The sequence below is a fragment of the Pinus tabuliformis genome, chromosome 3_1, assembly GCF_031772625.1.
Source record: "Pinus tabuliformis cultivar Carrire ecotype Pingquan chromosome 3_1, CPIR1, whole genome shotgun sequence".
Taxonomy (NCBI): Eukaryota; Viridiplantae; Streptophyta; class Pinopsida; order Pinales; family Pinaceae; genus Pinus; species Pinus tabuliformis.
The window spans coordinates 527,260,767-527,276,480 of record NC_142301.1 but is presented as its reverse complement, the minus strand read 5'-3'; positions in this window follow the sequence as shown (position 1 = coordinate 527,276,480).

Below are 15,714 nucleotides of genomic sequence, written 5' to 3'. Positions count from 1 at the left end.
AAAGAAGAAGAAGGAGCCTAAGGCGACTGGGGGCAAACAAATGTCATCTAAAAAGAATCCACACACAGCACTCGTAAGGCCTAAATCGCCATGCGTCATATGCAAGGGATACCACTTCCATAGAGATTGTCCCTGTATCCCCCGGATACTAAGGGACTGGTCCCCCCGTTTGCACAATTCGGTAGCATCGACCTCTGATAGCCATATCGACTGTTCACCGTCAACTAGTGGAAGTGAAGCCCCAGGACAAAGCAGGAAAGCTAAATTTCCCTGCAGACTGTGTGAAGGTGATCATGCCATCCACCGTTGTCCCTTCTTAGACGAGGCAAAAAGAGTTCTGGAAGATCGCCCGATTTTATGAGCGCATCTCCCTCCTGGATATCAAAGGCTCCTGCCAAGTCCCTCACTAGTTGAGAACCCGGCTGACTCGCCCATGTAGTCAGCCGAAGGACCTGTCATTGAAGATGAACCGTCTGGATCCATGCCTGACGAAAGTCAAAAGGTTGATACGGCAGTTGACCCAGTTTTTCCTTCAGAGGCTCCATCTTCGAATGATAGCATCACAGAAGAGAATAAAGACGACACCGTCCAAATTCTCTTCATTAACACTGACTCTGATGAACAAGGGGGCAATGCCACCATTCCTTTATCACACGAAGGAAGCTCGTCAGAGCGATATCCGGCCGTATATTCGGTCCCACCACCAAGCAACCTAGTTGTGTCCTTTGACTGGAACCAACTAGGCAGACCCCAGTTGCCAGCCAGTATACCATTCAGAATTATTTGTCAAATATACAGAATGGTAATGGCTGGCACTATCATTGATGAGGGGGCATCTGTGAGTATCATTTAGTCTATTTCTTGGAAAGCGCTTGGTTCGCTAGCGCTTTTGCCTGAGATGAGAAGTCTATCAGGCTTTGATAAAGGAACCAGTCGACCTTTAGGGATCCTCCCCAATGTGCCCATAACATTGAAAGGGAAGACCGTTCAAATGAACGTGATGGTCGTTCAAGGACCCTTGGATTATAACCTACTCCTTGGACGAGACTATATATATTGCATGGGAGCTATAGTCTCCTCACTCTTTAGAGTAATGTGTTTTTCGCATGAAGGAAGAATGGTCAAGATCGTAGACCAACTTTCGTTCCCCGGATCACGCATCACAAATAGTCATGTACCATCCCTAAATGGTCTATTCATGCAAGAAGTGTCTCAACCCACGGTCCGTCCTCCTGATGAGCGCAAGTAATCCGGGAGGATATGACTGGAACCTAGGGGGCATGCGTCCTGGCCTGCTTCGGCAAGAAAACTTTGGGTATAGAGTAGGTTTCCGCGGGAGAATATGACTAGTCCGTACCCCGTTCGTGATTGGAAGCGGGGTTGTTATAGAATAGGATTCTTTTGTCAAAGTTACGTGTTTGGTGCCAGAGTCATTCACCCTTGTCTATTTCGGTAGACATTGCCGAGGAAGTGTTTTGTTTGAAAGAGTAACGAGACAATCTTTGGGTAACCTGAAAGAGGTAGGCCTCTCCCGGTAAAACAAGGGTTTTATCTGCAAATTGAGGGGTAACCTTGAAATCGTACTTTATACCTGGGGGCATGCAAACCTTTTGGAGTGCAAGCAAGGGGCAACTATTTATTTTTTAAATTTTTAGGACCTCTAACCCTTTAAACTCGTAGGATTAGTCGTTTCCAAACTTGCATAAAGAAAGGATAAGGAGCAAAGCTTAGTGAGATGAAGCTCAATAAAAAATAGAATCTTGATGAGACACTCTTATCTTATGACTGGGTATTCGAGCAGTTTTAACGCGGAATTTATGCTCGTTAAAAAATAGAAAAGCGATATCGAGCAGTTTTAAAGCGGAATTTATGCTCGTTAAAAAATAGAAAAGCGATATCGAGCAGTTTTAACGTGGAATTTATGCTCGTTAAAAAATAGAAAAGCGATTGTGAGCAAGAGTTTCCTCCAGAGTTCAAGCTCATTAAAAAATGAACCTACCCCGGTAAATAACCACTGTGATCGTAAATTTATCAGCCATAAAAGCCTTGGTCGTGTTTGCACCTGCCACCTCCACTTTTCATTTGGCCGATCGTTCACCTCCATATGATTGTTTACCCATTTTGAGGAACAACTATGAAGAGTGATTTCACCTAGCCATCCTTGTGACACTGCCGTGATTGGAAAATTCCAACCTGTACCTGGAATCTGCTGCTAACCCTGTTTATCACTCGTTCCTCAAAAGACGAGTCTTCTTTAAGCTCTTTTCAGCTGACTCATAAAATATGAAAAGATTGCCGAGTTTTGGCCTTCCAGCTCGTTAAAGTGATCGGAAGAGCTATCCCTCCTCTAGATTTTAATCTTTTTGGACCTGAGGGATTATTGCACAAAAAGATCAAGCACTTGTTTTGTTCGGCTCGTTAAAACTATCGAAAATTCATCCCTTCTGTATTGTTTTATACTTTTTCGAACTTAAGGGATTAGATGATGAAAAAGGAATTTTGGAGTTAACTTTATGTACCTTTTCAAACTCTTTAAAAATGAAAAGGACCGAGTTATCCTTGTCGTTAGACTCGTTAAAATTATTAAATAGCGACAAACTTGTCTTTAGACGAGAACGAGTTTCACTATCGCTAGGCTCGTTAAAACATAGCGATGGGCTTGACCGAAGGGTAGGTTATAGAACAAGCATATGTTATCCTCCTCAAGCTTGACAAAAATAAAGAGGTACTGGTCAGCAATGACTGGGGAAAAATTGGGAGAAAACTAAAGAAAACTTTGATGGTAGCAGGTCGCTCTTGAACATGACACTTTTCCTCCGTACCACAATCGGGTTGGGTTGTCTCATTCACCGGTCACATCACCATGGTCTTGCCATACCATCCATATTTGGGGTAATGCTACCGATCCATCGCATCAGTGTCGCCATATGTTCAAGAGAAGTCGTTCAGAAAGAGTCAACCGGGTCCCATCCACTGCCATACATTATACTTCATCCATTCATGACCGCCACCCTGAATCATATGTCACAGATCGTTTTCACCTCCATTGAAATCATTAGCTCCATTCCGTGTCACTGATGTGGGATTCATTAAGGCCCTCCTTTGACGGATCGCTTCTTGTCGACATCAGCTCATTATCCAAGAAGTTGATCTAGGAACAAACCCTTCAGTACTTTGAAGCTTGCATGCCTCAATGGCAAGTTTCTCACTTCCGGCGACAGGTATACATCAATGACCTTCGACCAGAAGATTTTGCGTGGTGTTCAACGCCAAGTCCTTTATTCACACCACGTGAATTGTACTGCAGTACCTTCAGGGTCATTATCATTATCGGTGATTCCTCTCGCGCTTGTTAACGGTTTACATCATTGACCGGTAATCAAGCGATGTCTTTCCATGTTCGACTTCAGTGCAATTCTCATATGGATCGACTTGTACTTAGAGTGAAGATCGAACGATTTTGAAGACCCCGGATCTAGTTTCATCCATCCGGGCTGCGATATATATTCAGGAAAGATAAAGACATTTGACATGTACATCATTGCAGCAGATGATCATCCTACTCAAAGGATGATAATTTCGCCAAAATTATCAGTCTACCATCAGTCGATCGTCTGTTCTATGTACAAAAATGAATTTATAAATCTGAGCATGGGAATGCCCGCCTCAGCTAGATCATGAAAGCAGTATGAATCATAATTTATTGTATTGTATCTTATTACAGGTCCCCTCCCAGCATATGGATGAACTTCGGACCCTCCTGGATAAAGCATTTCACCCGATAAACGGCCTCATACTTTAGGGGGCAATTGTTATAGACATTTTTGTGCCTTACGACATGGAGCATGAAATGTCCATAATCTAAGGGATCCAAAGTCCCTAAACATGTTGTTCCTACCCCTAGAGGAACAAGGCTAACTAACCACAACAATTCACAGAAGTTATCCACCTGAAACTACTCAAAAACAAGTCAATTCAGGATCACGTCAACTGCTCCACTGAGCATCTGCGCTGAATGTCAACTGCTCCACTGTCTACCTGCGTTGAATGTCAACTCCAACAATGGCTACCCGCTCTGAGCGAGTTTGGACAAGTGGCAGGCTCATTCCTCAATGTGTCAATGCTCAAGAAGCTTCCAAAATGACACTTGCCTCAGGGAATTCGACTGGTGATGAGTAAGAGGTTCCAAATCTCCAAGTGGAAGCAAGAACCTCCAAGTGGACTCAAGAACTGATAGAGGGAGAGGACACTAGTCAGAACTCAAGCTGACTCATCCTCTCTCCAAACATCTATATATGGATCTCTTCTCCATGAGATCTGGAGGCTGGAATTTTGTTATTGCAAAGAATTGCCGTTGGTTTGAGACTGGAGACATTGGGTGCTTAATGCTTTGAAAGGAGCTGAAGAAGGAATTCCATTCTGCTGGGAAGGAGATGCTGGATTGGAGCCCTCTGGGTTGTATCTCTTCCTGAACCTTGTTATCAATCAATAAAGCTATCTTGGTTTTCTCCTATATACTGGTGTATTTGTATGATTGCATTAGTGTATTTGATTTACTTCTAATCCTGAATCATTTATGAATATGAATATATGCCTTTGTGTTGTGTTCTTCTCTTGTCGCAAGTAGCTGTTCTCTTGTCACAGGTAGCTGTTCTCTTGTGATCTCGTGGGAATCAAGTAGTTGTTCTCTTGAGCAAGCGAGGAGGCAAGTAGCTGTGAACACCCAAAGAGAAGAGGATCTAGATCGAGGGACAAACGGAAAAAAACGGTAAGTCGATCGATCTCCCCTCTTTCACATTTCATAAAGGAAGAAACCAGAATAGTTGTATCTGTTTGTTGCTAAGGCACTGTCACACCTTAGGTGGATAGGATCATCCTACATAGGCATTTTTCCCCACAACAGGTTGCCCAAGATCAATGAACCCCACAAAGAAATGTTGTTTAATAAATGGGATGCACAGATCAAGAAAGCAGAACAGGCAGCAGAAGAAGCAGCAACAACAGCAAGTAATGTCATTGACTGTGTCAATGAAAATATGCACAGATACAACCTAATATCAGAAACTACTCCAGGATTTCTCCCAAAAACACAGCAACTGCAAACAATTTGGAGACAAAACATTGAAGAAAGGGAAAAATCAATCAAAAAGTTAACTAAGTTGAAATGGGATACTTACTGGCAATATTTGGTGAAACCACACAATCAGTGTATGACTCTAAAGTGCCTTACAAATTCTGCCGAGAAGATAGCACCAGCGCTTGCTGATTCCATCTTCGCAGGACAATTAAAATCAGAGGTCGGCCAACCGACACTCTTGAAGCTGATGTTGGATGCTTGCAACTAAAGAGAATAGATGCATAGTTGATTTTTAGATACAGTTTCAGTTTTATTTCATTTTATTTTTGCTTTAGATGAGGATGGTTATTTAAACCTCCTCCTATATTTTTGTAATAACTATTTTTAGTCTTTAGTTAGTAGTATTTAAAGCCCTCTCATGCATTTAGAGAGGGGTCAACAAATTTGTCAAAAACACTTCTTCAGAACATGCACTACTGCACCCTCTGAGGAGGTTTTGATAAATGAATGGAACGAGGTTTATTTATATCTATGTTTAATGTTTGCTACTAAAATTCACTTCTATACTCTTGGTAGATATTGAATTATGAGAAGATAAATCTATATTGTTGAAGCCAATGAGTAGGACTTATTATCAATGGTACTTTTATCTCCTAATGATTTCTGCTTATGCGTCAAGTGACACGTTATTTTTAGTTGTTTATATATGAAGGCCTGAATGTTCAGTTATCATTTGGCACTTTTGTATGGTGGTAACTATTCTTTTTATGCTGAGTGTATGAATCACTTATTATGCAATATGCTTATCATAATTGTTTTGGCTAATTTCTTATACGAAACAATTTACTTTTAATGGATTCTTTTCTCGTAGAAATTGAATAATCTTTATTACCAATTGTTGTTGGAAACTATTTTAGATCACATAAGTGAAAATTTTATCCCGGGATAGTTTTAGAATTAGATGTTTCCGTTCATTAGAACAAAATTTCATGTGTTAGATTAGATTTAGATTAAAAGCACTATTTAGAAACTTTTAGGAAGGAAAACATCATCCCTTAGCATCATCACAAACAAATTGGGAAACTGGTCCCATTACCCCCAGTCGGAGCCACTATCCCAAACGGAAAAGGAGCTGCTTTCAAGTTCTGAACTGGGTGGTTATCCCCCTTGTTGTAGAACTAATTTTGGGGCTTCAACAGGCTACCATTTTAGACTCCTCCATGAGCTGAGATATGGCATGGACACTCCAACACCCCAGAAACTCAGCATTCCCTATTTTCTCCTACAGTCCCTTATAGACTCCAGCATTAAGTTGAAGGCAAGAGGTCCAAGTTAGTTGGCTCACCATGGGTTGATTAAACTATTAGTGGAAGAAGGCCTCCATACCTTCACAATCCCCATATCATGGGAAATTTTTAGAAACATGACAGAAGAAGATGATATAAAGGCCCTCACATATGATCATAGTCCTTATGATAGTGAGGGGGAAGAGCAACAAGGGGAAGAAGGGGAGGAAACTGATGAACAAACAGAGGAGGAAGACACCAAAACAGAGGAGGAGGAAACTAAACCAGAGGTGGAAGAAAACAAAACAAAGCAAGAAGAAACAAAACCAGTAGAGACAAAGAAGACAAATGGAGAGGAAAAAGGGACAGAAAAGACAGAAGTGTCTCCTGAGACCCAAGAAAGGGAGGTAGCAGCTGCTCTTGCTTCCCTCAGCACCCAAGTTAAACCCAAACAGAAGAGGAAGAGGTGAACATCAATGTATTTCAGGGCTCAGAAAAGCACAAGGATAAAAACAGGAAAACCACAGCGATATTCAACAGTGCCTATTGTAATTGAAGATTCACCCACTATCAAAGGGGAAGAATCTCCCTATAAAACCCCCATCACCTATGAAAGAGGAAGTCCTAGATATTCCACCTGGAAGGAAAGAGTGCAACTATAGGAGACCCTAACTAAGCTACAGGAGACCAGAAAACTTAAGAAAAGGGTAGAAGAACAGCCAAAGGGGAAGGAGGAAACAACAGAGACTCAAGAACCTAACCCTCAGCCTAGTTTGGGCTCTTACTACAATCTTCTTGAGGGGGGAAAATCACTCCACAGAAATTTGCAGTCCCACTTTTCTTTGAGTTGGAAAAAGAAAGAATAAGGAGCCATAGATGGATGCAAATCGCCAAATCCAAGGGGATAGAGGATATTGGCCACATGGAGAATAAGCTTAGAGAAATGGGCAGGGAGTTAAGTTCTGTAAGACATAGAGAGGCAACCACAAGAACTCACTTTGAAGCAGAAAAGGAGTTGCTAAGAAGATGGTTGCAAGAAAGGGAGACACAATTGGCATGCATGGCCAGCCGGTCTATAGAGGCACTACAGTGTAGAACACTAGCAAAATCATATGGAGTATACCTCAAAGACCAACGGCTGCAGTTTTAGATCAAGACTTTGGCACAGAGAGGCACAATGCCTTTCCAATATTATAAATAGTTTACGGACCTATGTGACCAAAATTTAGCAGAAGACAAGGCAAAGATAGCAGAGTTGTATTTGCATAACATTGCCCTCACCGATATGAACTTATGGGACCCCAATGCTAGGCCAGGGGACTTGCGACTGATGGCCATGGCATCATGGATGAATCATGAGGAGAAAAGGGCAATAGAAATCAAAAAGTTGATGGCAAAAGAGCAAAATGAACCCTTAATGATCAGAGTTGAGCCATCAGACCCCATGGATCTCATCAGCACACACCAGCTACTTGCAAATAATCCTCAAAGCGCCCCTAAGTATATCAATGATAAGGTTCAGGCCATTGCACATTTTGAGGACATGGAAATATTACTTGGGGAAGATTGTATTCATGCCTGTATGAGGAGGTGGAACACTCTCCCACATAGTCTACAAATAAAGGAGTATCACTCCCCAACAAGGATCAAAGAAGAATTAAGGAGAGTGCCACTGTACAAGCACTCTATGCAGAGTTTGAAGGCCAATTGGATTGGCCTCAAATTGAGTCCCCCACTGATGCTAGGCCTACTGGAAGGTAGAAAAGAGGAAGAAGAACAACAATAGTGGGAAGAGGTGGACAAAAAGGGAGGATTCCATATCAAAGAAGAGAACCTCACATCAGAAGCATGGGATGTCAGGGAGGCCATCAGGGCCATCAAATATGAGGAGATGGACTAGTTGCTCAGAGGATGAGCAACACATTCAGTAGGGGGGTGATGATGAGCCCCATAAATGGGTAACTATATGGGTTCATTTTCCCTCCTAACTTAGATTAATCCACCATTCTCATTATTTTATTGCATGTTTTCTTATTATATTTATGCTAATAGAGCGAGTTGGGTTGGTCATTATGCCATGGAGTCTAATGTGTGCTTAATGCAGATTTTTGGTCAATTTTGGAGACAAAGTCAAAGATTTAATGGAAATTCGGCAGCAAATATTTAAATAAGACAAGGGAGAGGATTTATAGGAGGGTATCCCCCTCATTTATGACTCCCCACTTCGAATTCTCCATCATGCAGCTCGTAGCACAAGAAACCACATCAATGCACCAAAGAGGTAGCCAAGCAAGTGGAGGATAACTTCTGTTTATCTCAAGTTTTGGGAACCAAGCCTCCCTAATTTTAAGGAAGCTATTGGGAGCTTTAGTTTTATAAGTAGAAAGGCGTAGGACCTCATTAGGTTGTTGGAATTTAGTCAAATTTTTGTTGCAGCTTTTCTCTGCTCAACTTCAAGCTTACTTTTGTTGATAGTTTCATGTAATCCTATTATGATTTTGATAATGAAGATGAGATATTGTTCGAGCTAGCACTGAGTTACCTCAAAGGGCTGAAGCTCTTGGGTTAGGGCCCAATCCAAGCAGCCAATCTCTTCTTGTTTTTTATTTATATGCTTTGTTTTAGTTTATGAATTAGTTGTTGTTAGATAGATTTGTTTTCTTAGTTAAGAATAGGTTGCTTTTGGTGATTTAAAAGTTTGTTTCCATTTCCGTTTGTTGTAGCAGGTTGAACAGTGATAGGAAAAAGATACAGAAAGGCCATCAAAAGATCCTTAGCCTCCTTTCCTCCCTCTCGGACCATGAACTGAGGCCAAGACCCTCTTGCTGCCACAAAAAACACAGATTTGTCTTTTCCATAGGATTTATAGTGTTGCAGTTTGTTAGAAGGTTAATGATTTTGTTGTAGATCTATTTCACCATGCTCATTTCTATCTTTGCAATAAATTTCCTTCCATTCTTTACTCTCCTAGATCAGAATTTAGACTAGCTTGATGCAAAGTTCCGCTTTATTTTATGTACCTAGTTTCCTTGCTTGCTTAATCTCATGATGTGAGTTTCAGTTCTCTTGTAGCAATCCTCCATTCACAATAATTCAGCCAATCGGCCAGCGCCATTTCTCTTTGATCTATGCTCCACAGATCACCCAAAGTCCCTCACAAATCTGCCTTAGTTTTCTGCACTTTCCTCATCAACTTTCCTCCATTTCCGTGAGCAAGTCCAACCATCTTTCTCTTTCTTGATCCTTCTTGATGAACCCTAGACACCTTAACTCATCACCTTAGCCTTCATCTACCCTTTCCACCCACTTTCCCACCTTCAAAACCTCTAAAACCGCTCTCGACATCCTCCTGTAGACCTCCCATAGATCCCCTGCAGCCTCTTGTAGATTTTCTTGTAGGTGTCGTTTTTATGTCCGATTGCAGGAAAAGCCTCTAGAAGGCCACCTGGGACCTCCTAGGACCCATCCACACCTTCCTACAGCTCTGAAAACTCCAAAGTCATCATCCATTGCCACCTAATCACTGTCATATTCACAAACAAATAAATTACATGCATGACAATTTCACCTAACAATACATCAAAATCCAAAAAGATGTTTTTTACTCATTTTCTTCTAGAAATAGCTTGAGTAGATGTTTCTTACCTCCTAGGTTAAGTAATGGCATTCATTTCATGGTTTTTATCTCTCTTCCTGCAAAAGTAGAATTAGTTGGCTAATTAGGGTTTGCTAGGTTTACCTTACATTTCAGTCTTCTTCTCCTTTCTGCAAGTAGAGTAGCCTCTGTAGAGTAAGCTTTCATTTATTTCATCACATATAGAGCTTCTTATAGAATCCATAGAAGTTGTCTTGAGCTCCTAGTGATCTTGCACCAGCTGACCAAGTGACAGCCTATAGTAAGAACTAGTACTTGTGCATACAACACCATTGCTTCCAAGTTTGTTACGAACTACCAAGTTGATAAAAGTAAAGTAGGAAGCCCAGGAGTTGCAGAATTATTGCTGCAATACTGGTGCTCACCAATGATCCTATACGAAATCCTGTATCAGCCTATCCCACAGAATATCAATCATCAGCTACAAGTCTTCACTAGGATGATCCAAGAGCTTCAGAAAGTGGACAACAGATAGTAGAGGAGGAAGAAGAATGACCATGCAGAAAATAGACAACGCAGCACCTCTGATCTTCGACAACTACAACGTGGCATCAAGACCATAGGTAAGTATCCTCCTCACTCACTCATATGCATCATATGATTAAAAGTTGTAAGGGTTACGAGGTAGTTGGTTTATAAGTGAAAAGGTGGCTAGTTAACTTGGCCACCTTCGTTCAGTCATCACATACAAAATCTGGTGTCCTCTCACATGCGGCTGTAGTCAACTCAAAGACAGAGGAGGAGTAGGACAAGAAGTGTTTAACTATAGATCTTCGAGGTGGGAGAAAATTACGAGGAATCTCACCTCGAAAATCCATAAAGGGAAACAAAACGTCATTTGCATGCATTCGTGCATTCCACCTCCTCAAAACTCCCTGATGCAAGTCACTCTCATAACTCTTGCTGCCCACCAGAAGCAAGGATCCATTTTTCTACAAGAGAATTTCTACAGGAGCATGCACAGGAATTCCTATAAGAACAGTCTACAGGAGTAGTATACAAGATACACATAGGAAGTCTAAAGGATAGACAGGGAGGGGTTCAAGAGGGAATATCACAAGAACTATCCACTGCCACCACTCTAAAGAGGTAGGAACTGAAAATCCATCCCCATTTACAAACAAATGAACTAGAAATTCTCTAAAAGCTAGTGGATATAACAACTGCGGGAGGTGAATCACATACACAAGAAACTATGTTTTCTCTTGAGTTTAAAATTCTCGTGTCAAACCTCTCATTTCCTCCTCAAGCCTCACCAACAAGAGGACAATAGGTTTTAATAGGAGAGAACCCACAAACACTATGAGGATACAACACCCCCAAGTGCTTGAAATATTTATAAGACACCAATGGATTGGGTTTTTCAAAAAATTCACAGGGTACGATGATGAGGTGGCTCAAGAATTTTCGCATTCCCTCACTCCGCACAATAGAATCCATGCCACTATTATAGTTAGAGGGCTCACTATAGATCTCACCCCATATCTCATCAATAAGGTCACCACACTTCCCCTAGGAATTCCATGGATAAAATAAGAAAAATCAGACAGTCAGGTGGCAAAAAGGAAATTCTTTTTAGAAGGTGAAGAACCCACAAAGGATAAAAATGGAGAAAGGAAGAACAGTCTGCTAGACCCATGGGGTGAGGTAGGTTACAAACTCATCAAATATATCTCATGTTGATCTAAAAATGGGGCACTTAGGCTTCTTATCTAACTTATAAGAACCTCTCCCACTTTCAAAGATTTAAATATTCCCAAGTGTTCATGATTAAGCAATGCGGAATTAAAAATGCTTGAAAATATAGGTGTATGCTGGTATTTATTTTTTACTGTTAAGTGTTGTAATTACTGTTGCTTATGATGATATTTTAAATACAAAGAACAGTAAATAATGCAGCAAGTAAAGCACACATATAACAATAATATTAATTTGGAGTTCACGCAAAACCCTTAGACTACGTCTCTGTGAGCTCTAGTCAACTCAACTAGGCTCTTTGGGATTACGGAAGCAGTTCTTTTACAGGTCTTTGACTCAAATCCATCAGTTTACATAGAACACTGTGCCTGTGGCTCTAGATATTGGCTGTGGCTATGGCTATGGCTCTGGCTCTTGGCTCTGACTCTGGTTTTGGCTCTTTGGCTCTGGCTCTGGTTCTGGCTCTTGGCTCTCGCTCTGGCTCTTCGGCTCTTGGCTGTGGCTCTCGCTCTTCGGCTCTGGCTTCTTGGCCCTCTGTAACCTTCAGCTCTCTGGCCTTTTGGTGCTCAAGTTCTTGGGATCTATGTCCCTTTGCTTGCTGTCTAGCCTTTCACACTATCGTGGCTCTTTGCAGCTCGATCATTCGGGTTTTGCGTGCCTCTATGAGTCGCTCGACCTCCAAGCAACTCCAACAACCTTCAGCAAAAATACACTATTGTCAACGGAGCTCTCTGGCTTTTCACTTGGACTTCAAGTGACCCCAAAGGTCCCTTCAGTTGCTCTTTGTAGTATCTCTTCAGCTCTGCAACCTTCATCAACTCAGTCACTCTTCTGTCTTTGAAATTCATGGCTTTTAAGACAAATCGGCGTTGTTTGTTGGTTTTCACTTTCGGGCTCTGCAACTTCTGGCTTTGGTTCACTCAACTCCCTCTTCTGGCATTCAATAATCATTGCATAATGCCTTTAGGGCAGGTGACCACCTGTTGCATAACGAAATGGACCTATCAATGCTTGAAATCCTTCAAAAACAGTGGTTCTCTATTTACACAAAGAACGCTATAAAACACGGGAAAATCCGTAGAGAACATTGTTCCCGGACTTCAAATTTTCATAAATATGCCTTATAACACTATCGGGTTCACCTGTGAGTCACTATCGCATGTCGCAATGCCTGCTCCATGGTTTCCCTTTTTATTTTAAAAATACGTTAGAAACATTGAAAATCCAGAAAATGGCCTTATGGCGCATTTCAAAATACGATGCATTTGCATTTCAGAACCCTTTCGGCTCTAGTTTCATTAGATCGGCACATATATATGTCTAAGCCCTGCTCCACCATGCTTGCTTATTGCGATATTGTGATGCGATTGATCGTAATCACATATCGCTCATGCCCCGGGTTGGTGTAGCGCTCTATGGTCACCGATTGCGATATCGCTTCGTTGCAATTGCCGATTGTGATGTCGCAATTGCAATAGTTATATATCATGCTCCAATATCTGCCAACTGCCACCACCGATTGCAATTGGCGATCAAATCTAGACCATTGATCGGCCAGATCTGACGGCTGCTGTTCGCTGTCCCTTCGACCTCCGATGGGCTCAATTTTCATTGTTTTCTCATGTTTTTGGCCTCTTTCCCAAAGAACAAAAGGGGAACTTCTTTTTATGATAACTCCTTCATCTGAAGTCTGTTTTCATCCATTCAAGTTGTGTTGGATTAAAAATGAGGAGATCTCTGTAATGGGACTATTCCCGAGTGTAGCCTACGACTTTGATTTTCCTCTGATTTACAAAGGATTTGTGCCATTTGGCACCTTTTACCTCTTATGTGGAATATTTTAGACTTAGAGGTTTATCCAGGATCCATTTTTGGATCATGCCTTCCCGCTGAAAGAAATTTTGGTCTCCAAAAGACTGATATACTGATTCGAGCAGTAAATGAGAGTGACTCACCCTCTTCTTTCAGCCTCCCTACACTTGCTTTGCATAGTGCCTTTGCGCCAAAGTTTCTAACCACTTCTCTTCTTGGATGGGCTGGTTTTTTGGGAAGAACTTTCTTCCTCCTTGCCTTCTTGCAGAACTTCTGCTAAAATGGTCACAGAAGGTAGTTTGAGCTTCTTTGCCTTGATCATTGATCCAAGGTGGCTCAAACAAATGTGAAGTACATTTTCTCCACAAGCTTTCATTTGTACCTATTTGAAAGGCTTCCAACAACAACTGTTAACAACAATAGGCATACAGACAACAACTAGATGGACTAACTCCTGCTTCAACAAAAGAAATAGATTTCACATCTTGTGAACACCTCCATGTCTTACATTTGCATACAAATGATGGACTAGACAACAATCCCACAAAACATGCCTTTAATCAAATGACCCTTCAAGTCAAGCATGTAGAAAAAGACCATTAGAACCCTTTTTCAAAAGATGAAACACTTCATCATTATCTCCATTTGGAGACCAAGTTAACTTCTCCCAAGTCAACATGGCATCACATGCATGTCAAAGTACTCAACCCTGCAAGTTAATTACAGATACATGTTTAAATACAAGGAAATCATTGACATCCATGTGTTCACGCATCTCATGTTTATGCATGCATTTCATCCTTCAACGTTCACTTAAGCACACTGTACTTTCGAAGATGAAATGAAATATAATGTAGATGCATCAATATACATGTAATCTTAATCAGATAAGAACTCTAACTGTTCCTTACCAATCCCTTTCAAAGGTACTACCTTTGTCTGCCCATTAGCATCATCATGTGAATCATTCTGAGACACATCATTCATGGAATCTTCCTTTCCATTTTTGCCATCTTCTCTTTCCACTTTCTTCAGCTTTGGTGGAACCATTGTTGGATTCAGTGTCCAACATTTTACAGCAATATGTCCTTGCTTATGGAAGTAAGTGCACTGCATGTGCATACTCTTGATAGCATGATTTGCCTTGTCCAATGGACTTTTGGCTTCTTGCTTCTTTTCCTTCTTCTGCTTCCTGTATGTGGCCATTCTCTTCCAACATCTAGAAACATTACGGTTATCCAAACCACAAAAGGAACAAGCAATTCTTTCCCCATATGTATGTGGAAATTTATCATGCTTTGCACAATCAAAAGGAAAATTATTAGAACCAGATTTATATCTGCCTCTTTGGAATCCCATCAATCTCTTCAAGGTTGTTGGAGTCTCCCCAACTCTTTGGTTCATGTGTGTGCTTCTAAACACCTGCATCCTACAAATGTTTTTTCAAGCTATTGCATTCTTCCTTAATACAATCTTCACACTTTGTAATGCAACCCCTTCTTGGAGCTGTTTCAATGGCCTTCATGGCAACTTTGGAACTCTCTCCATAAGACTGTCCATAGCCAAGACCCAAATACTTAGGCCTTTCCTCTTCACCTCTGCAAACTTTAAACAATAGTCATTCTACACCAAGTATACATCAATCAGACAACCAATCCTTGACTGCCCAAACACCTTTCAAACAAGCAATATTTGCTCTGTCAATCAAGCATTCTGATATAATCTCCTTTGAAGGTGGGTTTTGATCAAAATTAGGCTCTGCTACCACCTGATCTAAAAGTGGGGCACTTAGGCTTCTTGTCTAACTTACAAGAATGTCTCCCACTTCCAAAGCTTTAAATATTCTCAAGTCTTCATGATTAACCAATGTGGAATTAAAAATACCTGAAAATATAGGTGTATGCTGGTATTTATTTTTTACTATTAAGTGTTGTAATTACAGTTGCTTATGCTAATATTTTAAATACAAAGAACAGTAAATAATGCATCAAGTAAAGCACACACATAACAAAAATATTAATTTGGTGTTCACCCAAAACCCTTGGACTACGTCTCCGTGAGCTCTAGTCAACTCAACTAGGCTCTCTGGGATTATGGCAATAGTTTTTTTACAAGTCTTTGATTCAATTCCATTGGTCTACATAGAACATGATGGGCTTACTTTATCATGTCATCCCTATCTCTGA